Source organism: Poecilia latipinna, unplaced genomic scaffold, assembly GCF_001443285.1.
Source record: "Poecilia latipinna isolate Pla-1442-1.1 unplaced genomic scaffold, P_latipinna-1.0 Scaffold2680, whole genome shotgun sequence".
In the NCBI taxonomy this organism is placed as follows: domain Eukaryota; kingdom Metazoa; phylum Chordata; class Actinopteri; order Cyprinodontiformes; family Poeciliidae; genus Poecilia; species Poecilia latipinna.
Window position 1 is genome coordinate 34,401 of NW_015115296.1, and position 14,896 is coordinate 49,296.

The window sequence follows — 14,896 nt, forward strand, 5'->3', positions numbered from 1 at the left end:
GTGTGTGTGTGTGTGTGTGTGTGCGCGCGCGCGTCATGATGTAGCGGTATATGGTGGTGAGAATGAACGCAGAGGACCCAGGTTGAAAGATGAAGGATGAATTTAATGGAAGCAACTCAACAGTCCAAGAAAATAGGCAGCACAGTGAGCGGAGATGAAGCTAACACCGGTAGCGACTGATAAGGAGAAGTCTGCACACGAGAGCTGATGCCGACACAGGACTTAACAGTTCAACTGTGCCGGCAGACGAACTATCATTAGACAAGACTTGACGATGTACGACAAACAATAGACGAGGACCCGGTGAGGAACACAGACAACAGGTGGGACTAAATACACTGGGAATGTCTCACTGGAAATGTTTTCTCTTCCAGTGCTTCAGATTTTGCTTTTTGTTTTCCCCGCGTGTTTAATCTAAACATCTTATCAGGAATCTAGAAATAGAATGAGCGCTGTCCCAGACTGCATGTAAATGAACTGACCCAGACAAGGCTTAAAAATACACCAGGAAAAACAAACCAAAGGAACAAAACACAGATAGCAAAGATAAGCAGATCTTGGTAGTTTTGGAGAAGCAGTTATCTAAAAGTGACATCTTCTGTTTTCAAACTAAACTCTGGAGTCGTTTGTGAGCCCTGAGTCAAATATCTGTAACAGTACTTGGAAGCAGTGGGGACAAGGCACAGCCTTGTCTTGTCCCCTCTGGAAGGATAAAAAAATTTGGATAACTGACCATTCGTCATAATTGCTGCTTTTGGTTTAGAATACAGTCTTTCCACCCATTTGCAGAACATAGATCCAAATCCAGATTTTAGACGTGTTGTTTTAAGAAACCCCCACTCCACGCGGTCGAAGGCTTTCTTAGCATCCAAAGAGAATGCCGCAACAGGGATTGGATTAGAGGAATTCAAATGTATTAGATGAGCAAGCCTTCCCATATTGTCGATTGCAGATCTGTTCTTAATAAAGCCTACCTGGTCTTCATTTATGATATCCGGAAGTACTTTTTCTAACCGTGATGCTAGTGTTTTTGTTAATATTTTGCAGTCTGCTCTTATAAGACTAATGGGTCTGAAGTTTGATGGATCTGAAACATCTCCGACTTTTTTAGGAATAAGTGATGTCAGAGCCTCATTGAAAGTGCCAGGCAGAGATCCTGACTCAAAGACTTCTCTATATACATCAATACTGTTGCTATGGTGTCAATATATTTTCTATAATTTTTAATTGGAAAGCCAGGCCCGCGATTTACCAGGTTTCATAGACAAGATCGTAGCTTTGATTTCTTCCAGAGTGATAGGAGAATCAAATTTTTCTCTTTGCTCATTGGAGATGGTAGGCAGCTTCAGTGATGAGAAAAAAGCATTAATTTCTTCAGTGTCAGATTTATTAGTGGATGTGTAGAGGTTTTTATAAAAGTCTTCAAAGACCCTATTTATGTCTTTGGCTGCGGTGAATGTTTTACCTCCTTTTTTATTAGTGGAATGTTTTGGAGTTATCTTGTTGTTTAAGTTGTCTTGCTAATAATTTGCCACTTTTTTCTCCACCTTGATAATATTTAAATTTAAGTCTAAATAAGGCATATTCAGCTTTTTCATTATTTAGTTCATGTAACTGATACTTAAGATTGAAAGCCCTTGACTGTTTTAGTTATTGGGTTACGTCTGGGTTTGAGTAAAAAAAGTCGCTGGAGGATTTTTGCCCCTACTTAATAAGACGGTAAAATGAAATATGAAATCGAAAACAAAACAAAACAAAACAAAACATGGCTAATAAAAGAAAAACACATATTTAGCATCTAGAATCTTCTATTTAAAGCTTAAATTTTATTGAAAATCTCATACAAAGAAAAAATACTCAGAAAAGTATCTGCATCAGCAGGACAGATGGCAGTAATTACTTCTTCAGACAGACACCAACATTTTATGTTCTTTTTTCCCAATCTAAGCCTCCAAAGCAAGTCTGGTAAAAAATAAAGTCATTTAATTTAAAGCATCTGTAAATTATTCATTATTTTTGTGACTCTATTGAAAGTATGCAACTATCAGGAACACACTGTCTTCCACAGTAAAAAGAGAGTAAAAGAAAAACATTTCTTTTTTACACTATTATTGTTGAATCATGAGCACTAACAGAAGTAAATCACTCATGCTGGGCTTCATTTGTTATTCCGTTCAATTCAGTTCAAGTACTTTACTGAACCCAAAGAGAAATCAACTGATCTTCGAAAAATGAAACCATCAGTTCATAAGAGCATTTTGTAATTTCTCAAGTCATCTTTGTCTGCTATTTGAATTTGTTTGCACTGAAACATTTGGGAGTCAAAAGCAAAAGAGAAAGAAGATTTGAACATTTTCCACCCTTATCAAATCAGAGAGAAAAGAAGTTGGCAGCTGCAGAACTGGACAGCGTGTACCGGAAACAGTAAATTACATCCAGACTCCACAGAGGACACACACATGATTTGTTTTAAACTTGTTTCATACCCAGTGAGTTATACACCCAGTGTGACTTTTTGCATTTAGATTATTTATTGATGCTGTCTATATTTTCTTAATCTTAAGCTTCTAATTATCTTACATACATAATGCAAGTACTGGTTCTGTGTCTCTGGGAGTTTCCAAAATTCTGGGCTCACACACGATGCAAGCCAATTGCTTTCCAAACTTATCCAAGTTATTAAGCAATTCTGTAAATAACCCCAATTTAAATTCCTAATCTATTGTTTTCTCTTTTTGTGCTTATGGCCTTTACTTTGTTTTATTTGTAAAATATATTTCGGCTTTTGATTTGATGCTTTTATTTATTATAAGACAACTTTCGCTGTTTATTTTATAGAACAGCGGCTTAACAACAGAAATAAATAAATAAAATATAGAGAGCGGAAGACAAGGTGCAACAGCGTTGTTGATGGAGGCACAAGGTATGTTTATTTTGTAAATAAGGATATTTCTGAAGTTGATCGATTGAAATTGTGAATTTGTTTTATTGCATACAAATAAAACAAGAGTTGATATTTTAATAGTGAACCTTATTTTTTGGTTCAAACGTTAAGGTTGTAAGAGTGTGATTTGATAGCTTACACTGTCTTTTTGTGATGTCTGTACATACTGACACTCACAAAAAGACACTCACCATAGTACATACTGTACTATGGTGAAACGCAGGGTTTACTTCCAATAAACCTCACTATTCATCAGTAAAGCCACAATCCTTCATTCGGGGGCGGGGAGGGTCTGCTAACAAATGCTATAAAGTTCATTTTACGTTTTTATTTTATTTTATTTTATTTTATTTTATTAATTCCTTAACATTTTTTTTTGTCTAAAGAAACCCCACAGATGTCATCAAGTCACCAGCTGCATTTCCATTACCCATAAAACTGCACAATTTGAGGTTGGTAAAATAAATGAGCTCAATGAAAAACAGTAACAAAACAAAGAAAAATTTTCGCTTTTTGTTAAAAATCCTTGGCGCTAGGATGAGACAAAGTTTTGCGTACATTTGTAATGGAAACGCAGCTAGTGACCTGCAGCGTTCACACTTCTTGGAAGAGGGGGTTGCGCCAATAGACTGTCTGGGAGAAACACTAAAAGAAGGGCCAGGTGTGTCATCTGTTAAAGGACAGTAAGTTGATGGCAACATTTGCCAACAAAAAAGTCAAGTACTTTACTAACTCCAAAGGGAAATTAAATGTTCTCGCAATTCAAATTACTCATACACATTTACTCCCGTTCCAGGAAGATGTAACCGCTAAACAGGACATCAGAGCAGACGTAGCATCTATGAAGAGAAAAGAACACAGAGAGAGATCAAGAAGGTAAAACAGCAGCAAATTCACAGGGTCTGCTGTCATCCTGCAGCAATCTGAAGCAGCAACTGGTTTGTTATGCGAGTGAATCCAGTGATTGGTACACAGTGTTGACTGGCTCAACGTCTCAGTTATAACAGCTGGTGTGTTGAGACATCAGTGAGGTTAAGCATCTGCTTCAGAATTCCCAACATTAAATATTCTGGTGAATTCAGATAAAGTGAAAGTTGGTTGTCAAAAGGAAACTGAAGAATGTGAGTTTAGCAATGATAGCAATGTAATTCTTTGCTTGTTTATCATTGATACAATGCTTTGAACTGTATTTGTATGACGTTTCAAAGCCTTGTTTTGTCCTCATTGTCTTTAATTGACACATTTTACTTACTAACTTAGTCAATGTAATTTCTTCTATTACTGTTCATGTATAATTGAACAATAGTTGTATACAATTCTGTGTAGAAAAATGGTTTTGTTTTTTACGACTTGCCTTGTGTGTAACCATTTTTCAATTTAAAAACAGTTTTGAATTTGAGAGTCCTCCTTTGTATTGCACATAAATTGCATTTGTGTTTGATCGTCGAAGAGTGAGCCATGAAGAAGTGACCTGTGCTTGTGTAGCGCTTTAGGTAGTCCAGAGGAACCCCAAAGCGCTTCACACGACATTCAGTCATTCGTCGGATAAGGAGGACAGTTTATGAAGTTTCAAGTCTTTGAACACCTCAGGTACCAAACAGATTCATATAGGTACGGTTACCTCTGCCTGACAGATACGGTAAAAAAAAAAAAAAACTACTTTAAAACGTCTCCCGACACCTACGTCAGCCAGGCTTTCTCAAAACTGGTGGTACACGGGCGCCCCCTAGTGGCCCACCAGGTACTGCATGTAAACGAACTTGTATTTACCGTGATGTGAGCTCAGTTCAACTAGTACAGAAGTAAGAGCTGTTTTTGTTGTTGTTGTTGTTTTGTTTTGATTTTTACAACTTTTCGTGCCTATGATGCTCTGCACGTGCATCAACAGCTGTTGGTATTTTTTAATCTAATTTAAAATGGCTCCGTTGGTGAAGAAATGCAGGAGATAGCTAAAACCAATAGAAATCAGTGCATTATTTTTATATGTAATGGTGCAGAAGAGGATTTTTTGACAGGCCTGTCACAATAAGCATGACACCAATTATTTGAATGATAAATGAAAACAAACTGAATTACTTCCAGATTTTTTTTCTTTCCTTTTTTTTTTTACCAAAACTGGTCACAAAGGTCTTCAGTCTGGAGCTTTGGTTCTCATCTAACCCTTTTTTTAAGTTTTTATTTTGAAGGACAATTTTGTTTTACAGAGACTTCATAATTCATTTTATATTTTTTGTTTTGTTTATTTACTTTGGAAATTTAAAATGTCATCCAGTTGCAGTGTTAAATGTTCACTAGAATTTAAAGTTTGTTGATCTTTGAGAATGCGTTCTTGCATTATTTTTGCCACTATGACTTTAAAATGGTTGTTACGACCCGGCTCGTGAGCCGCAACAAAAAGCCAGGGAGACACGGCCTTCAATAAAAGAATACGCTCTTTATTGAACAACCCAAACAAATAAACAGGGCCAAACAGCGGCAAGCGGGTGCCCCCCCCCTATGGTCGATGGCATCTCTGAAGCCAGTGATGAAGGAAAAGTCCTGCAAAAGAAAAGAAAGGTCAAACAAACAAAACCTAACAAGGACGGGGTGGCCAGACAGGTAAGGGAAGAGCCACCTCTGCAGAGCAGAGCTGGGTGAAGAAGCCGACTCCCTCCAACCAGCTTCAACTCCTCTCTCTGTTCACGCGCTGAAGCAGGCTGCTTCTATAGCGATGACGCGCTGGGCCTGGCGAATCCTGGTTCCGCCCACTCTGCTCCGCCTCAGGACAAAACACAATAACTGACGGATCCCTCCACAGAAAGTGGAGGGGGACGTCACAATGGTCTCAAAAAATGTCATCATTTATTGCAATAACTTCTGGGACAATTTATCATCCAGCTATGTTTGTTATTGTGACAGGCCTCATTTTTGCTTGTGCCAAAGGAACTCAAATCTATTTTCCTTTTAATATGCTCCTAAATTACAAATTACAATACTTGTAGAAAAAAACAACTTGCTTTTTGAAGTCCATGTGTTTGACACTGTACGAAAGCTTAGAATCCACACTTTCAGAGTCTGTAAATAACTCAAAACCAATGAACAAGTTATCCAGAGTTGACTTGTTCATGGCCAGTCACATTTACAAAACAGCACATTTTTAGTTAAGACATGACTATTTTCCTTTGTGCTTCTGCAGGGGAAATTTCAAACCTGGTGGTCCAACAGTGTTTGATAAATGGGCTGAAAAAGTTTGGGAAACAATGTCCTAAGCAAATCATGAACTTGTTTCTTCAAAATCATTGTCAAGAATGCCAAGAAAAGATGAAAAGTGCCACAAAACCAAGAATGTGTTTTCTCAACTCCAAGAAAATGGAATGGACTGAAATTTGTCCAAAACCCCCCACAAAACTAAATCTGTTGAATGTGTAATGTTGTTGAATGCCCTGCTCTCAGCAGAACTGCCCGCTCCGCTTTGCCTTTATGAAACAGAAGCAGGTCAGAGGTTTGTGAGCCCCCCTTGGGGTTTACTACAAGGTCGTGAGCGGACCTCGTCATACACAAAGTTTTTCACTGTTTGTCTTTGATTCTGTTCCAGATAAAGCTCCAGTTGTAGTCCATGTTTCACAACTATTTTATGTGAAATATGCTAAAAAGAATTTTTGTGTTTCCTTCAGCAATTAATCTCAACTTTCAAAGCTCTGTTGTCTCAGTTGGGGACCCCCCCGCCCCCCCCCCCCAAAAAAAACCTGACACTATCTATTCATAAGACCCAGTGAGCTTCAAGGTTTTGAAACCGGCTGCTGTCAATTGACATCCAGACTTCCAGGGAATGTTGGCAGTGCAGCGTTGCTGGCTGGATGTTGTCAAATTGGCAGCCCATACGAGAGGCATTGTTGAACTTTGCTCAGGTCAGAGTTCGCCTTCCTTCTCCAGAATCACAGACCCACCAGTCACCCGCACAGACATCTGTAAAATACCCTGACACATGTCTGGAGCAGTTTGATTTTGTTTTTGTCAAAGTTCACATGAAGACAAGCGTATCCTTATGAATTATTCTTTTCATTTCTCAACACCGGAGTAGAACTGGAGTCAGCATCGAGCGTGATCAGGTCTCTGATCGCTTGAAGCCTTTCAAACATCTTTCAGCTCCTAAAGTCACAGTGCACTTCGTTATTCGAAATCGACTGGGGAAGTTTCCCGTCACGAAACACAACAGAATGGATTTTGTGTTTCAGGGATAAATTGTTCCTTGTGCTAAAGGAAGTGCTACAGAAAAGTAACCACTTCTTCAGCAGCACTCAGCAACTGAAACGAACTTGAATTTGTACACAATGCGCACATTGTGTACACAATGTGGTATTGTGTACACAATGTGGTATTGTGTACACAGGCCTGAGTTTGTACACATTTATTTAAAGTGTATTGAGAATTTAAAGATATTAATTTAAATTATTCTTTCCACTTTTTGTAATGGATCAATATTACTAGCATTAAAAGCAAAAATGATAATGTAAAAAAAAAAAAAGTCTGCTGAGGGAAAAAAGTTATTTTATGCTCCATCCTCATTTTCTCTGAAACTATAACAGCTGCTGTGATACTTGCACTTCTGATGGACTCTCCCTTAGCTTTATTTCTGATACCAAATTATTAAAGTAGTTTGTAATTGCTGATAAAAACTAAATTAGATTTAGGTATGCTATGTTAAAGAGAAACTTCAGAAAATCCTGTGAGTAGAAATGAGTTGATCAATTTCATAGCAGCCTTTAGTATGCTTAGTATTTCAATTTTCAAAAGTATGACATTAAGCTGATCATATGTTAAAAGACTGACATCAGATGCTAAATATTCAAGAATAAGTGATAATATTCATGGGTGAAATTAGGCCCAATAAGAAAACAGTACGGGATTAAAAAGACTTATTTCCATCATTATTACGTTAGAATATAAAAAAATATGTCTTGACATGGACTTGGGGAACTTTGCACATATTTTCCCTCCAAAATCTTTTCTTGAACAACACAGATGTGGCATTGTCTAAACTGGATGAGGATGAGGTGGGACTTGTCTTGAATGAGTGAACATGTAGGTTATGTAAACCCCACCTGGAAAACAAAGAAAAGGATTTTACGTTATGGTACTGTGGAGCCAGTGTGTCGAACACACACACTGACTCCACAAGTCCCTGATTGACCAGGATTTTGCAAAACCATCTGGAAACAAATTAAAGCGCTCAGTGAAAGACATGAAGGCCCTGATCTGGTGCCAGATTTACTGATCCCGGAGCGTGTTTGGACATTGTTCTCGGAGAGATGAAACCTATGCCTGTCATTGCCTCATAAGAGTACTTGTGGGGGTTTTGTTCATCAAAAATGGCAAAATTTCTATCTTTTCATGTACTTTCCGCCTGTATTAGTCCCACAAATGTGTCATGCCAACCTCAGTTAAATACTGATTACTAAATATAATAAATATGTGCCAATATTTAGTGCCACAAAAAGCACATTGACACATCCAGCTTGGAAAACACCATGCCTTTTTTTCTGTGACCATGTTTAAAATGTCAAAATGATGTTGTATATTCAGACAAATGCACACAAATATGTCATTTTATCTTCACAAACACTTTGCAGTGACTTCTCATCATTTTTCATTTCTGTATTCTAACCCTACCATTACCAGTATTTGAACAACCCTAAATCTAACCCAATCTTCACCAACACCTTAGTCTTAAACCTAACCCCTCACTCAAAAACAGCATGCAAAAATTCAGCAAGTGACAAAACTGCATCCTCCTCACCGCCATATAACAGTGAAACATGGTGGTGGCAGAATTATGGTGTAAGAAGGGCTTTCATGATCCAGGACAGGGCAGTTGATCTGAGTTGATGAGAAGAGTGGAGTTAAACAGAGGACAATACTGGAAGAAAACCTACGAAATGGTGCAAAAGACCAGCCAGCTGAGGGAGAGGTTCACCTTTGACCAGAGCCACGACTTTAATTGTCCAGCCAGTGATACAAAAGAATAGTTTAGATATAAACTTATCAGTGAACTAAACTGATCCAGTTCAGGACAAAACGTAGACCCAATACAGAATATTTTGTGGGACTTGGAATGGAATTGGAACATATCAGTCTTACTGGACTTAAGCTATTTTGCCAAGAAAGACTAACAGAAGTTGGCAGACATACAGTGGGTACCTCCCTATTTACGGTTCTCGGATTCTCCTATCTGCAGACGTTTCAGTGGAACACAACTTCAGATTATTTGCAAGAAATTTATCAACATTCTCCTAGTAGATGTGAAATATGCAAAAGGAAAAGTTAGGGAAGCTGAAATACCTAGCCACAATGCTACTTCACACGCAATTGGCTGGCATTCCAAAAGTAACCAATCAATCATGAGCACCATTTAGTTTTGCTTTGGTGCCAATCAGACACCAAAACTTTGGTGTCTGATTAACCTCAAGACGGGGAAAAAAAAGGGAAAACTGTAAATATTAGCTTTTGCGGTCGTCCAAGGATGGTTTACATTGTGCACTGTGCAAAGCTAACCCACACTTCACTGTGGGTTAGGTTAAGGTAGTTAAGGTAGATAGGTTAAGGTAGTTTTGGTGTTTAAGCTATTAAAATAGGCGATTATAAGTGTTCATTTATTTTTGTTTGTTTTGTATTTATGAGAGTATCTCAAGTATTCCCAAATTTTAGCTGAATATCAGAGATCTACTGTACCCCCAAACTTACAGCCAGAAGGTCCTACAAAATAATTGATCATCTCAAAATTAAAGTTAAATTAGGCTTAGCAACAAGTAGTACAGGATTGAATCTATAATCAGTGTCAGTGCAGTGATGAAGATGCAATAGACAGCCTGCATTTGATAAGAAAAGGCTTATTCCACAGAAGGCAGCGGTAGATCTACTCGAGTGTTTTGTACAGCTGAGTGTTTTAAAGGATTTCTCAAACATCTGCGAAAGAATAAGGGCAACACATCAGTTATATTTTTGATGAAGGAATGACATTATAACATGATGTAAAGCTCAAAAAAAATTTTTTTTACGTAGCACTGCCCCTTTAAAGGAGCAATCCTGAGTCACACTCAGGATCATATGTCATATTGGATCAATCCTGATCTTGTTATAAATCAGGGACAGTTTGCAAAGTCTTGACATGCTGTCTGTTAGAGGAATGCAGTCCAATAATTACTGCAGTAATTGTTGCCACACCTTTTCAAATCACTCTTCCCCAAAAGCGATAAGTCAAAAGGATTCAGAACTGAACAGCTTCTCTGCTCTGAAGTCTGAATGTTTTTGAAGCTCGGTTCAGCTGCAGTCAGTTAGGATTTCACACCGAGTCAATCTGCGAAGCTTTAACCGTGTAAATCACAAGAGTGTGTGAACTGAACATAGCCACATTACCCATCATTAACACCTTTGACACTTTTCTCCTTCTGTCAGAAGGATAATTAAATCTAAACTTGTTTTTTTTCCAAACTTGTCGAGGCTGTGTAGGATTTGAGGATAGCAGGTGGCCGCATGAACAGTGCGTTTCGTTTGATTCATTCAGAAATTCAACATTAACAGCTTAAAATCTCTTATTTAATCAAGCATAAATTACAATTTATTTTCTAATGGAATCAATATTACACTTAATTTTCAAAATAAAATAAAGAGTTCTTAGCAGTTTCTTGCATGCTGAGTTAATCAAATGCAAAGAGATTAAAATGTAACTGTTAGTAAATGAAAGATATACGCTGCTCAATATTCAAAGATGATTGTTGAATGCTCATATGTTAAATTAGTCCTAATAATCTTTCTTTGAGATCCTGGGCAATGAGTGCAGCTGATCTCTATCAGACCTGTCAGTAGCTGCATTTCCACTAACCATGAAATTGTGTAATTAAAAATTACGAAAATACATTCGCTTAAAGAAAGCACTCCAGCTAAAAATTAGACACACACGCACGCACACACACACACATTTTTTGATAAAAACTTTTTTGCGCGACGATGAGGTGGTTTTTCAGCCATATTGAAATGGATGTATTTCACAAAACTGCAATGGAAACACTCACACGAGTCACATTATCACCAGTCAGATGTTACTACTGGTCGAAAACATCGAAGAAGAGAACAGAAAGTAGCTGGAGGATGGTGGTTTGTATTTTTTGCTTCTGACAATGAACAGCTGGCTCCACCACAGCTCTCACTGTATCACAGATCATTAAAGGTTGTGGGTCATTTTAATCTTCTGTAAAATCATTGACTATAATTTCTACTAATTTCAACTCCTACTCTCTTCCTGCTCCCAGTTCCTGAGAGGATAAAAATCCTCGTCATCACGTTTCTCATACTCTGTAAATTAACCCACGTGCTTTTTGTCTCGTCTCCCGGGTGTGATTCTGAATGTGGGTCAGGAAATTAAATCCAAATGTGACAGAATTATCCAGCCAAAAATCTCTTCCTTCCTGGATTCATGACATCCCTACAGAGATACATTTTATACAATGGACCACATAATTTCTATGACTATTAGAATAGATTATAGAACTACAGGCTGTAATTACACTGAAAGGCAAAAGCCTTCAGTCTCAACCATATCACCCAGTTGCCAGTCTAGTTCCTGTCAATCATTCCTCTGAAGATCATATGCAGGTCAAACGGCTTTGACCCCTGAACAGCAGTAACGAATCAAATTAAGAGCCTATCTATACTGTGGACAAGTAGGACACTATCTGCATCATACCCAAAGCAGATAAAAAGTAGAGCCCCAGTAGGTAAACTGGTGGATAAAGCAAAAGAAAAAACAGACTTCCTGTTTGACGCTGCTATGCTCACTCTTTTTGAAGAAACACTTTCAAACCTTTGTCCTGCTAAGACTCTGGGTTAGCAGGATACAGTTAACAATCTTATTACACAGCTCCAAATCACCACAATACCACTTTCTGTGTCCCCTAGTGGCACTTTACCAGCATTACCCACGGAACTGAACCAGTTGAACTTTAACCATCATGACACAAAATCCTTCGTGTTCCCTTCACTACAGCCTCCCATTGTGTTTTAAAATCCTTGATTCACCTCACACAAGCCGCACCTTGAATGGAGAAACAGTCGGTTGGAGGCATGGAGTAAAAATTGTCTGTCTTCCTGTCTTCAGTCAGGATTTCCACCTCCTGATGGTTTCTTTTCTGGAGGAGGAGGTCACCTTCTATCCAACATGCCCCCTGAATACCACGACCTGCACCAAGTATCCAGTAAGTTCAAAGCTCTTTCTACCCCGCAGAAGATCAATGGCCATATTGATCTTCCCAGTGTCCCAGTTCCCAGTGTCTTCCCAGACACATGCACACACTCCGCCCTGCACACACTCCTGTGGATGTAACCATATAAGATTCAGCCTCCTTTCATGCAACACACCAAATGATGCGTGGAGATTATTTAGGAAGATTTGTTTTCTGCCTCTTTTCATCTTACCACCCAGTGTGAGACCCCAGTGTGATTTCCACCAATGACTTCCCACTAATCAGTATGACCATCTCCGTCTCTCTGGACACTTTTCCTTTGATGTGGTTGAAAAGAAAAAGATCATTTATGCCGTTGTTAAGCTTGACTTTAACAGCAGTATTGGAGCTTGACATTTCTGACTTAAACAGCTGAAGGCTGTCAGGAAGCAATCATGGCTGTAATTTGGTTGACAATATCTTGCAGGAAGAGGTTAGCGCTCACCTCAGAGAACTGGGAGTCTCAGTAGGGTGTGGAAACGGTCTAATTATATCAGGGAACATGCAATTCACAACATGGCAATACCAGCTAATTTCAGATGTAAAAATTGGACTTTGTCTGCAACAGGCAGAATAGAATACATTGTTATTCCATCTCATTTCATCATCCACCACAGTACCCATTTCACTGACCCACAAACCATGTGTGGCTTTGTGTAAACACAATGCAGCATGGGGGTAACTGTCTGAGGAACTGCTGTGGTCTTCTCCAAGGGACAGACTCTACCATTAACAGCCAGTGGACGACTGTTTTTATGAATCCTTTGTAAAACATAAATGGCAAGCACAAGAGATTTTCATTGCGCTTGCAATGAAAATCTCAAAACAAAAACAACCTTCGGATTTCTCAGCTTCCAGCAAATGCTAATTGCTGAGTTAAGTTAATTTCAGCATCATAATAGACACAGATGAACTTGTGAACTAGTTCAGCGGAATTTACGCTAATTAGTGAACTGACTGCTGTAAGAGGAGAGAGGTGTTTGTTTTTGGATAAATTGACTATCTTCTATCTGAAACATTCAGTCGAGTTCTTCCTCAGACGTGAGGGAGCTGCAGTTAGGGCCGTGTTCAGTGGTGATCTCTCTTTCTGTAGGTGTAGAAGCAGACTTTAGGCTGTTTTGTTTTATTATCTACGTCCTTCTTTCTCTTTTAGCTTCTCACCCCATCTCTCTGTCTTTCTAGCTTTTATTTCCCATCATCTTTTGCATCCTTATTCATGCATTTGAAATAAGCTCATAGTGAAAGCCATAACACTCCACTTGTGAAAGTGAATCTGTTGAGCTACTCCTTGGCACTCACATAGCAATTCTGAGAGCAAAACTGCTGGACAGAACACGATAAAAAGAAATGTCTGGAAATAACTAAATCTGTAAAACAAAGAAAAAAAAGAAGAAAAAAAGCTTTTGAAAGACACAATTTGTCACAGCACAGAAAAAAGACCCTCCAGTCAAATGAAGCCGCTGCAACATCTCCAAATTCTTCTCGACTCGCCTGCAGCTTTATTGTCCAGCTGAAGTGAAAGGCTCTCAGATCATAAGTTGGATATAAAACATCCCCAGTGACATATCCATGTCATACCATAATCAGAAGAAAAAAAAATCTTCCAGATTTTAATGTTTCATGCTTGGTAATCGCTTGCAAAGTTCGTAGAGTCAAGTTTGTCGTGTGGAAGGAGATTTCTTTTTTCTTTAAGCCCCTCACTCACATAAGCCACTTCTCTGTAGTCTCTTTGAATGTTTAATTGACCATCTTGCTGTGTCCCTCTCTGTCCAGCCATCACAGTGATGCCTCGTTGTTAGATCTTGTGCAGCCTAACATTAGTACCACGCTGAAAGGACAGAGGTCTTTTCAGCTTTTGCCTTTGCCATCATTTGGTCCTGCTGGTGTAAATGTACAGCAATATGCCAGATTTATGAGCAGATCTTAAGTCTTCAGGACTGACAGCCTAGATTTTTAGATCAACTACTGAATGGCTTTTAAAAGCACCAAGTCCCTACTTGATTTGTTTGCCTCCTTGTCCCATTTTTTTTCTTTTTGCATTCTAAGGCCCAGCTTAGTAACAAAAACAAATGCAATTTTGAACAGGAGGGTATAAGTATTTTATAAAATAACTGCTTTGTGTTAATTAAGAATCTCTAGAAACCAAAGGTCTGAGGACAAAATTAAGTCAGCCATGTGGATCTTGTTCTGTGACATAACAAGAACAATTTGGGTCCTCATGGATCACTGCCTTGCATAATTTAGCTGTATCTGTTCCAGAAAGTCCGATCCTAATGACTCTATGATCTCCTGCATGCCATCAAAATGCTGCAGGAGCCAGTTCATTGCATCTTAAGACGGGCTGTGTGGCAGAAGGGAATCGCCTAAAACATGCTCAATTCCCGAGGCCTGGAATTGAGAAACAAAAGCAAAAAGTACAAGATGTGGTTTTCTGAAGATGCTGTGTCTTCTTTTGGATCCTGTTTCTGATTGTTTGGAACATCTGTAAAGTTATTTGTTTGAAAAGTAAAAGGATATCTGCAACAAGTCCCACGTTGCAGTGAAGAATGCTGATCCATTCCATGGGTTGGTTGTTGTGTAACAGTAATTTCTGGTTTGGCTGTGAACAAATAAATGACTGCTTGGGACAGAAAGGAAAGTGCAGATTAGGGGATGAGCAGATTCTTCAAAGGTTTTGGATTGTTTGTCACAGTGCAGT